The following is a 9,750-nucleotide window of genomic DNA, read 5'->3' as shown; positions in this document are numbered from 1 at the left end:
GAAAGCATAGCTAGGAAGAAAGTTCACAGTGGCAACTCAGGTAATGGGACAGTTTTACATAACAGCACAAATCACATGAGAACAAGAGTCAGAACCTAGCACTAAACAATGTATCTCAAAAACCACATGCAAAGGTTTGCCACTGCCCCCCTCTCTGTTTTGACACAAATTCTATCCAAATGGTCAGTAAAGAGGACATATGGCAAGAAATCAAAATTCCTGTCTCTATGGTGAAATTAAAGCTGAAGCAGTGACCGCAGAGATCCAAGTCAGCCAGGATAATGGCCATGCTATGAAGACACAAGCAGCTGCTCCCAACTAATGTGACCTTTCAACAAACTCTAGCCTGGACCAAGGAAAAATACACTTTGTACCTGAATACAGAGTAAGTATTCCATCTCAGGAGCATTGTGGGAAGAGTGATTAGACCCCAGTGTTAGCCTCTGCACATACGCAGCAACCCTAGTGAGCCCATAATCTGCATATTTAATAAGTAGGTCAGTCTCTTAACTGTTATCAGCTGTTTGACTTCCAATTGGAATTCTATTTCCAATGGCATTGATAACCACACATCATTCTGTGATGCTCGAACTTTGCTGAACGCAAGTAGTCACTGTGAAGGAGACATGTAAGACCTACAACCAAACTGAGGCTTGCAGTACAATCAAACGGGCTGACTGGTTGATTCCATGTTTAAATCCCATCTTGGACTACCTGAATTAACTTTGAGATCTGACACTATGAGGCCATCCCCTGGATTTGGGGAAAGAACACACTCCACAGAAAAGCCATAGGATAGTCATGCCTGTTTTATCTGATTTGTATTAACCACTGAATTCATAGAAGCACTATCATAACTTTGGAAGATATGGTCCTATGAAATACGTATTTTGATTCACTCATGACTTCTTAGCAGTTTCTATAATGAATAGACATTGCAATAAATGCCTTTCATATGCTAATGACAACTGGAAGCTGGACCCCAATTTGCTTCAGGATTGGGGTCAGTCACAGTGAAGACCAAGGCTCCAACCACACCCCAGGGGGAAGTAGGTGAAGTTTGGGTTCATCACCAGTAGGCAATAATATAAACAGGCATAATGACGATGTGAAGTGATATGTCCACCAAAGCTATGAAAAGAGGATTTAGAGAGTTCCAAGCCTGGCGAACAGGGCCACAGCCCCAGAGGGAAGTAGGGTATGATTGCACAGAGATAGAAGCTCTGGTTTCTTCCAGAACCCCCACCCCCACCCCACTACCATAGAAATCTCACCTGGCTTTTCATCAGGATCCATGGATATAGTCCATTAATAAGCCAATAAAGAAAAGCAAGTGTTTCCCAAGTTATAGAAGTTGCCTCAGAAAACTGATCCTGAGAAAGGTTGGTGGGCATGCATTTTATTCCTATAAGTTCCCCAAACTTGGATTCAAAATGGGCACCTTAAGTGGAGCCATGTGGTGTGATTGGGTATTCTACCTGTGCAATCTGATGCTACTTCCAGGTAGATGGTGTCAGAATCATCCTGGATTAGAGGACATTCAGCTGGTGTCCTGCTGAGAAATCTTCAGGAGAAACAACTGGCTGTTGGTGTGTCTTAGAAACACCACACATCTGTCAGAGACATTCAGTGCTGCTTATTGAGTGTAGCAAAGAAGCACTGGTATGCACCTCTCCCATACCCCATATCACTCAGAAAGGGGATGTGTCTGCCCACACACACTACAGTCTTCTCAAAAACACTCCCCCTATCATTATCTTTCCCTTTTGTTGCTTGTCTGGGATATGGAGCAGCCAAGTGCACTGGTGACGTTCTGGAGGTGTTAAAAATACCAGAGGTGAGGCCAGTGCTGTGGCATCCCATGTGGGTGCTGGTTCGAGACCCAGCTGCTCCTCTTCTGATCCAGCTCTCTGCTATGGCCTGGGAAAGCAGTAGAAGATAGCCCAAGTCCTTGGGCTCTTGTACCCATGTGGGAGACCCGGAAGAAGCTCCTGGCTTCGGATCGGTGCAGTTCTGGCCATTGCAGCCAATTGGGGAGTGAATCATCGGATGGAAGACCTCTCTCTCTCTCTCTGCTTCTCCTCTCTCTGTGTAACTGACTTTCAAATAAATAAATAAATCTTTAAAAAAAATACCAGAGGTGATATCAGACAGGAGCCAGAGGGGAGAGGACTACTTCCTGACTTTCGCCAAGAATCCAGCACCAGAACAGATTGGCAGGCAACAATTTGTAATCAGATCTCCCACCTGGACCTGGGTTCTCCTCTGTGACAACCCTCTCCATTGAAGAAAAAGCTCTATGGGATGCCCTCCCACTGAGACCAGTGTTCATGAAAGGGAGGCAGCTCCCATCTCTTGGAACCATCAAAAGTTTCAGAGTCTACTAAAAATGCAATTCCTTAGGACAATTTCAAAACTGAGCAAATAATATTGTAAGCCTACATTTATAAAAAGGATTTCAAAGTGATTCAAAAAGCAGCAACACTGGTATCTTGAATCTCATATTACAAGGAGAGACTCAGTACCTGGAAGCATATGGTCAAAATATTCAACCAAATGGAATCTTTATGAATTTGCAACAAATTGTCAATTCTAGGCAACATGGAAATTCTTCACTCTTCTCAGCCAGAAAAGTCTCAGGGACCAGCAACCCAGCACCCCAGGTGTTGCAGAAACTTAAAAAAATTATTTATTTTATTTGAAAGGCAGAGAGAGAGGGAAAGACAGACTGAGAGAAAGATCTTCCATCCCTGGTTCACTCACCAAATGTCTGCAATAGCCAAGGCTGGGCCACGCCAAGGCCAGGAGCCAGGAACTTCATCCAGGTTTCCCATGTGGATGGCAGAGGCCCAAGGATTTTGGCCATCCTCTGCTGCTTTCTCAGGTGCATTACTAGCAGGGAGCTGGATCACAAGCGGAACAGCCAGCACTCAAACTGGTACCCATATGGGCTGCAGTGACCTAACCCTCTAGGCCACAGTGCTGCCCACATGTTGGATAAACTTGATGGAGAACAGGAGGATAACTCTAACACATGGGAGGGAAACGAGTGTGATGAGGGCTGCTTTTCAAACTACTTCAGCTCTGCACATCACGCATGCAGTCACCTGTCAGAGCATGAAAAACTTCTGGGAGAACCACTGAAACTTACTGCCATGTGTCCCACAATGGATCAACAACACATTCCCCTGACTGCATCCTCCAAGCCCTTTCCACACCTATTTCCTGGATCTATCCCAGTGCCAGAGGCTGGCAGCACAGTTCCATGGCCACTTGCAGGTCCTGGGCTTCCCTCTCCCAGGAGAGACTGGCTCTTCCAAATGGATCTGTGTAAGGGCAAATTTTTAGGATGAAGAGGCTTGTATCTAGGTTTGGCTCTGGTAAACAAGTAACTTGTCTGCCGGATGACCTTCTCCTCTCCTTGGGAGCCTGGCCAGTTCCCAGGGAGGAGGATAAAGGAATGTTTCTGATAAACAGGTGGGCATGCTTCGTGTCTCTTGGCTCTCTGGCCAAGATCCGAGAAGGGATGCACTGCTTGCCTAAAATCTTGGCAATGAGTACCCTTTGTCCTTGGGAGCTTTAAGAGGGAGCCAGAGCAAGCCTCTACTACTGCTGTTCCATCCCAGGGGAACATGCAGTCATGTTGAATGTGCCCGTGATGATTACTGATGATGTTTGATTCTCAGTATGGATCCTTTTCCGGTGCTGTGTGAAGACTGCCTAGTGGTAAATTCCCGGGTTGAGTCCCTACTCTTAGGGACTCCCCCCACCCCATTCTCTCTCTCTCTCTCTCTCCTGCTTCTCAAAATTTGCTACCTAAATAAACTACATGTTTCTTTATACTACAAGGCTTGCAGAGTATTTCTTGTGGATCAAACTAAAAGTAACTAAGTCTGTGCACAGCAGACAGCTGAAAAATAACTTGCTGTTACAATCTCTCACCATTAAGCCCTGAACAAATGTCACCCAAGGGTTACAATTCTGTCAAAAGTGAAGTTCTCTGGCAAATCCAATGTTTTCTGTCCCCATCTAAATGACAAAAATCTATTGCTGAAAACTACTGATGCACACGCACTGCTCTGGCACCGTGGTCTTTTTGAAAACACATCTGAGTCTAATGAGTAACAGGCATTTTTAATCAACATCTCCTGTAAAACTCAAAGCCTACTTGATAGTTCCACACAGCCTTACAACTTCCCCAGAGCTGAGAAAGCATTACTTCTCTTATTCCTAGGTTAGTCTAAGAGTTATGCATACCTTAGAGGGTAAGTGATAAGGTAAGTATCTGTTTAGCAACACACAGTGACAAATCAAGATTTTTGACATGCTGAGCATGGACTGCAATTAGGGGCTCTTGGGACCAACATATGCCTTCTTCTCAGGGGTTCCTCACCCTTGTATATTCTAAGACTTTGGGAGATGTTCACAAACCCAATGGCCAGGCCTCTCCCAGAGCAAAAAGCTGCTGTAACTGGAGGTGGGTCCAGGCCACTTCTTAGAGCTCCCTGGGTGATTCCTTCCTGCAACAGAAGTTGGAAATCACCCCCTCTTATGCTGCCCTTCACTTGTAAGTTCACTTGCAGAGCACAGCTAGTTTCCTTCTGTGACTCTCAGGATGAGTATGCCAGGAAGGGCCTTGGGCCAATCTCTCCAATCCCATTCAGTGCCTGTCCCTAGCCACAGAAGGTGGATATCAGCAGCCAGGGGCAAACTGGGCTTCAGGCCACATTCTATTCCACTTTGGAGTGTGATGGGGAGAAATCACCCACCACCCACTTCCTCTTCACAAGATTCTCTTCCGCTGTGCTCGAGCCTCAGGTTCAAAGGACCCCCCACAGCACTGTCTGCACTCAGAGGCTAAGACAGGCTGCTTACACTAGGCAGGTGCAGTCCCAGAGACTGGGCCTCTATCACAGTATAAAATCACATTTTAATTTCATGAACCCAGAGCATGTTTTCCCATTTTCATGAACCAGTTAATGAGCACCAGTTCTTATCCTGGCTGCTCCATTTCCAATAAAGCTCCCTGCTATGTCCTGGGAAAAGCAATGGAAGATGTCATAAGTGTTTGGGACCCTGCCATCCAGTGGGAGGTGGTGGTTCATCCCAGGCCATTGACTCCATCTGGAGAGTGAACCAGCAGACGGAAGATCTCTCTCCCTTTCTGTAACACTTTCAAATCAATCAATCAATTTTTTTTTTTAATTTAAAGGGCTTTGAAACCCTTTATTTGAGGATAGTCTACAGTGGCAATGGCTACAAATTCTGAAATTCACCACTATCTTTCGAATAAGCCAATAATTTAGCAAACATTTGCTTTCTCAAGAACAGGGAAATAAAAAATTACATCAAATGCATTATTTTGAAAGATTCAAACTACTGAGTCAAAGAAACATATATCACTGCTGCTAATGCAAGCTAACTTTTTTTTTTTTTTTTTTTGGACAGGCGGAGTTAGACAGTGAGAGACAGAGAAAGGTCTTCCTTTTTCCATTGGTTCACCCCCCAAGTGGCCACCATGGCCGGCGCACTGCGCCAATCCAAAGCCGTGAGACAGGTGCTTCCTCCTGGTCTCTCATGCGGGTACAGGGCCCAAGGACCTGGGCCATCCTCCACTGCACTCCCAGGCCACAGCAGAGAGCTGGCCTGGAAGAGGGGCAACCGGGACAGAATCCGGCGCCCCAACTGGGACTAGAACCTGGGGTGCCGGTGCTGCAGGTGGAAGATTAGCCAAGTGAGCTGCGGCGCCGGCCTATGCAAGCTAACTTTTAATCTACACACCTTTGGGGTGACTTCAGCTTCTCGTTCACTTGTCAGTCTGCATCTCATCCCAGTCCTCAACACCTTCTGGCTAATGACAGGCCGCTTGATTGTCATGCAGTTCACGGGAAGGAGCGTCCTGCACTGGGATGTTTGCTGCATGTGGAAATACAGACTGGTTCTAACATGCACCACTGCCCTTGTGAAAACTGAAGAGGCCAACAGAGCACACTCAGGCTGCACTCTATGTTCCCTCTCCCTACAGCACAAGCATGGATGACCTTCAGATAGCTATAGAGACAAAGGCCCCAGGGCTCCGGGATCCTCGGCACCTCAGGATCCTAGATCTGCAGAGCTCTTGCAGTACAGACACCACAGCCAGAAGTAGCACCAAACACTTTATCCCAAGGCACACGTGAAAAGGGAAGGAGCACCAACAACTTAACTCAGGAACAATGATGGGTGCTGGAACAAAAGACTGCAGCCGCCTCCCAGCACACACCATGGAACACTCTGCTAAGACTTTGTTTCTACCCCGCACTCTCGTCATCACTACCCATTTTCACAGCTGTCCCACTGACACTTTCCGTACATGGTTCAAATGTGAAAAGCGCTTCATGTAGGAGGTCCAGACTCCCTTGCAAAAGTGGCTGTGGAGCTAAAATTGAAATGTATGTTTTTGAAAAGCAAAGGAATCTCTTCCTAAATAGGAAAGAAAAATCACCCAGGAAAGGTGTAAAATTCAACCTTTGCCAAATTGTCGCTCCCCCTCTTCACGGAGGAGCAACACTAAACCCTGCCTAGGTTTCCTATCCGTCCTAGGTTTCCAATCCGAGTCACGGCACCATTATGTCGCTCCCCCTCTTCATGGAGGAACGACACTAAACCCTGCCTAGGCTTCATATCCGAGTCACGGCACCATTATGTCGCTCCCCGTCTTCGTGGAGGAACGACACAGGACCCTGCGTTGTTCTTTTGTCTGCTCGGCCCTCCCCGGGTTTGCTGCTGGTTCTTCCCGGGTTGGCTACCGTCCCTTCCACCTCCGTGGAAGGGCGGTTCCCCCTGCCACATTCCCCACTTCCGCGGGGGAGCGGCACACCGCCGGCCGGCTCTCTCGGGGGCTGCACAGGTGTTCCCCTTAGATGTTCCCCTTAGATGTTCCTGGTGCATGCCGTCTCTCTCCTCCTTTATAGTCCTCCTCCGCCAATCCCAACTCGGCTGCCCACACGCCGAGTACGCTGCTCTCCTCCAATCAGGAGCAGGATCAGCTCCTGGAGGTCATCACTCAGGTTGGCAAGAGGCAGCTGCGTAGAAGCTGTTTTCTCCTCTCCCAGCGCCATATTGTGGGAGAGCAAATGCATAGAATAAGTCTTAATTCCAGTAACTTAGTCTAGTCCGGGTTGCTCCCCACACCAAATGATCACTTGCATGACAGAGGCCACTTCCCTGTGGTTCTGGGTGGTCCTCCCCTGAGTTTCCTGATACCGTGCTGCATCAGATTACCCAGGAAGCACAGTGATGGCCATTCTAATTTAATTACTAGGAAGCCTGACAAGCAACTATACATGTGCTCATTAGCCTTTATCAGCACTAAGATACTGGATGAAGGCAATCAAAGTTATGGCTGAACCTGCTGTAACTCAAAAGTTTAGATGATTTTTCTCTGCAGCATAAAGTCAGGGTTGCCCAACTAAAAGTATTTTCTTACACTGACTCATAAGTATTTACATAATGCTAGGGTTGAAAGCATCCCTCTTTTATTAGACAGCTAGAAGCAGATTTTATCATTTCTGAGTGAACTAAAATCTGCTATTTAAAACATGCCTGATATTCTGATGTTTCTAATGATAAGAACCAGGTTTCTTCGCGAAGCAGCAGAAATATTCCAAGCCAGAAACACCAGGAAGAGTGTTTGATCTGTTCTGATTCAGCTGCCCATCCACCTCTAAGCTCAGGAGAACGACATCGATTAGGGGTAAAGACTGGAAGGAAATTTCATGAACCACATTCTGATTTAAGGAAGTTTAAAAATGGCTTCAGGCCGGCGCAGCAGCTCACTAGGCTAACCCTCCACCTGCGGCGCCGGCACACAGGGTTCTAGTCCCGGTCAGGGCGCCGGATTCTGTCCTGGTTGCCCCTCTTCCAGGCCAGCTCTCTGCTGTGGCCAGGGAGTGCAGTGGAGGATAGCCCGAGTACTTGGGCCCTGCACCCCATGGGAGACCAGGATAAGTACCTGGCTCCTGCCATCGGATCAGCGCGGTGCGCCGGCCGCGGCAGCCATTGGAGGGTGAACCAATGGCAAAGGAAGACCTTTCTCTCTCTCTCTCTCTCACTGTCCACTCTGCCTGTAAAAACAACAACAACAACAACAACAACAACAACAAACAGCTTACCAGCTTCAACACAACAGCTTTATTCTATATTCTGGAAAATGGGTTCCAACAACCACCCCTCCGGCCTCACAGTCTTGGACAGTGGATGCTTCATAAACATTTGCTGCCATGAAACTCACAAACCACTTGTCAGTTCTCAGATAAAAATTTACTCTAAAACAGGTACTCTGGGAAACTATTCCTATGTGAGGAACTTTAGGCCAAGGAAAAATCTATCTTTATCCACAGACATGAAACAGCTCCACATGTGTTCTAGAACAGTGGCTTCTGAAAACTTCACACCACATACAGGTCACCTGGGAGTCCTGCCATTGCAGACTCTGCTGTTGTTGGTCTGGGGTGGCATGGAGAGTTTGCAAATAAACAAGCTTCCTGGTCGGTGCCGCGGCTCACTAGGCTAATCCTCTGCCTGCAGCACCAGCACACGGGGTTCTAGACCCGGTCAGGGCACCGGATTCTGTCCCAGTTGCCCCTCTTCCAGGCCAGCTCTCTGCTGTGGCCAGGGAGTGCAGTGGAGGATGGCCCAAGTGCTTGGGCCCTGCACCTGCATGGGAGACCAGGAGAAGCACCTGGCTCCTGGCTTCGGATCAGTGCAGTACGCCAGCTGCAGCACACAGGCGTGGCGGCCATTGGAGGGTGAACCAACAGCAAAGGAAGACCTTTGTCTTTCTCTCTCTCACTGTCCACTCTGCCTGTCCAAAAAAAAAAAAAAGGCTTCCGGTTGATGCTGACATTCCTGGAGCCCTGGTGCCCAGATTATGTTTGGCTGCAGAAAATCACTGGCCTTACCATCACAGAGTGTGATTTGTCCTAGGACTAGCTTTTGGCCTTGTCCACTCCCACTCTGGATACCTGCTTCCCTTATGTGGTGCTCACACGTCTTAGTGAATCTGAGAGGTTAGCAGAATCAGTACTCCACAGTGAAGTTCCAGTGCACGTGGTGAACAGGAATCCATGGGCAAAGTGCACTCCTCAAGGAGGAACTGTTTGAACCCAGAGTTTTACACATTTCTTATTCATCCCCATCACTTGTCCTTCATGGGGTACTCAGCAGTGCTCACCACGTACAGGAGAAAAGTCAAGGATGGCAGCTTGTGGGAGATGAACCCCATGGCAGTACACTGCAACTTCACTTACTGCTAACAGGCTCATGTGCCCGTAGAGGCCTGCAGGGAACAAACAGCAACGACTAACAGGGCACCCACATCTACCTCCAAGCCTGCTCACAAACCAGGCTGCTCAGCGACTCTGCAAAGTAGCCATAGGGAAGGACAAAAGGATGGCAGCAGCTGCAGGGATGCTCAGACCTGACACTGGGGTGACGCCAGTGGGCTCAACAGCACAGATCCTCTGGAACCACTGCTGACAGAAACATACATCACTAATAATGGAATTTTTAGGAGAGAATAAACTGTTCACAAGAGAGTTAGTGGAAGAGCACAAGGCTTTAACAGAGAGAATGCATTCACAAGCCAGCATGCCAACGAGGCCCATGACTAGAATCTACCCTCACCCAACTCTCCAGGATAGCTCAGTGTCAGACTCTTAGGGCACGAGTCTCTGCACAGACCCCCATGCCAAGAGCAAGCCTCAAAGG

Source organism: Oryctolagus cuniculus, chromosome 12 (assembly GCF_964237555.1).
Source record: "Oryctolagus cuniculus chromosome 12, mOryCun1.1, whole genome shotgun sequence".
Taxonomy (NCBI): Eukaryota; Metazoa; Chordata; class Mammalia; order Lagomorpha; family Leporidae; genus Oryctolagus; species Oryctolagus cuniculus.
The sequence above is the reverse complement of the archived record's forward strand: the minus strand, read 5'-3'. Positions refer to the sequence as shown.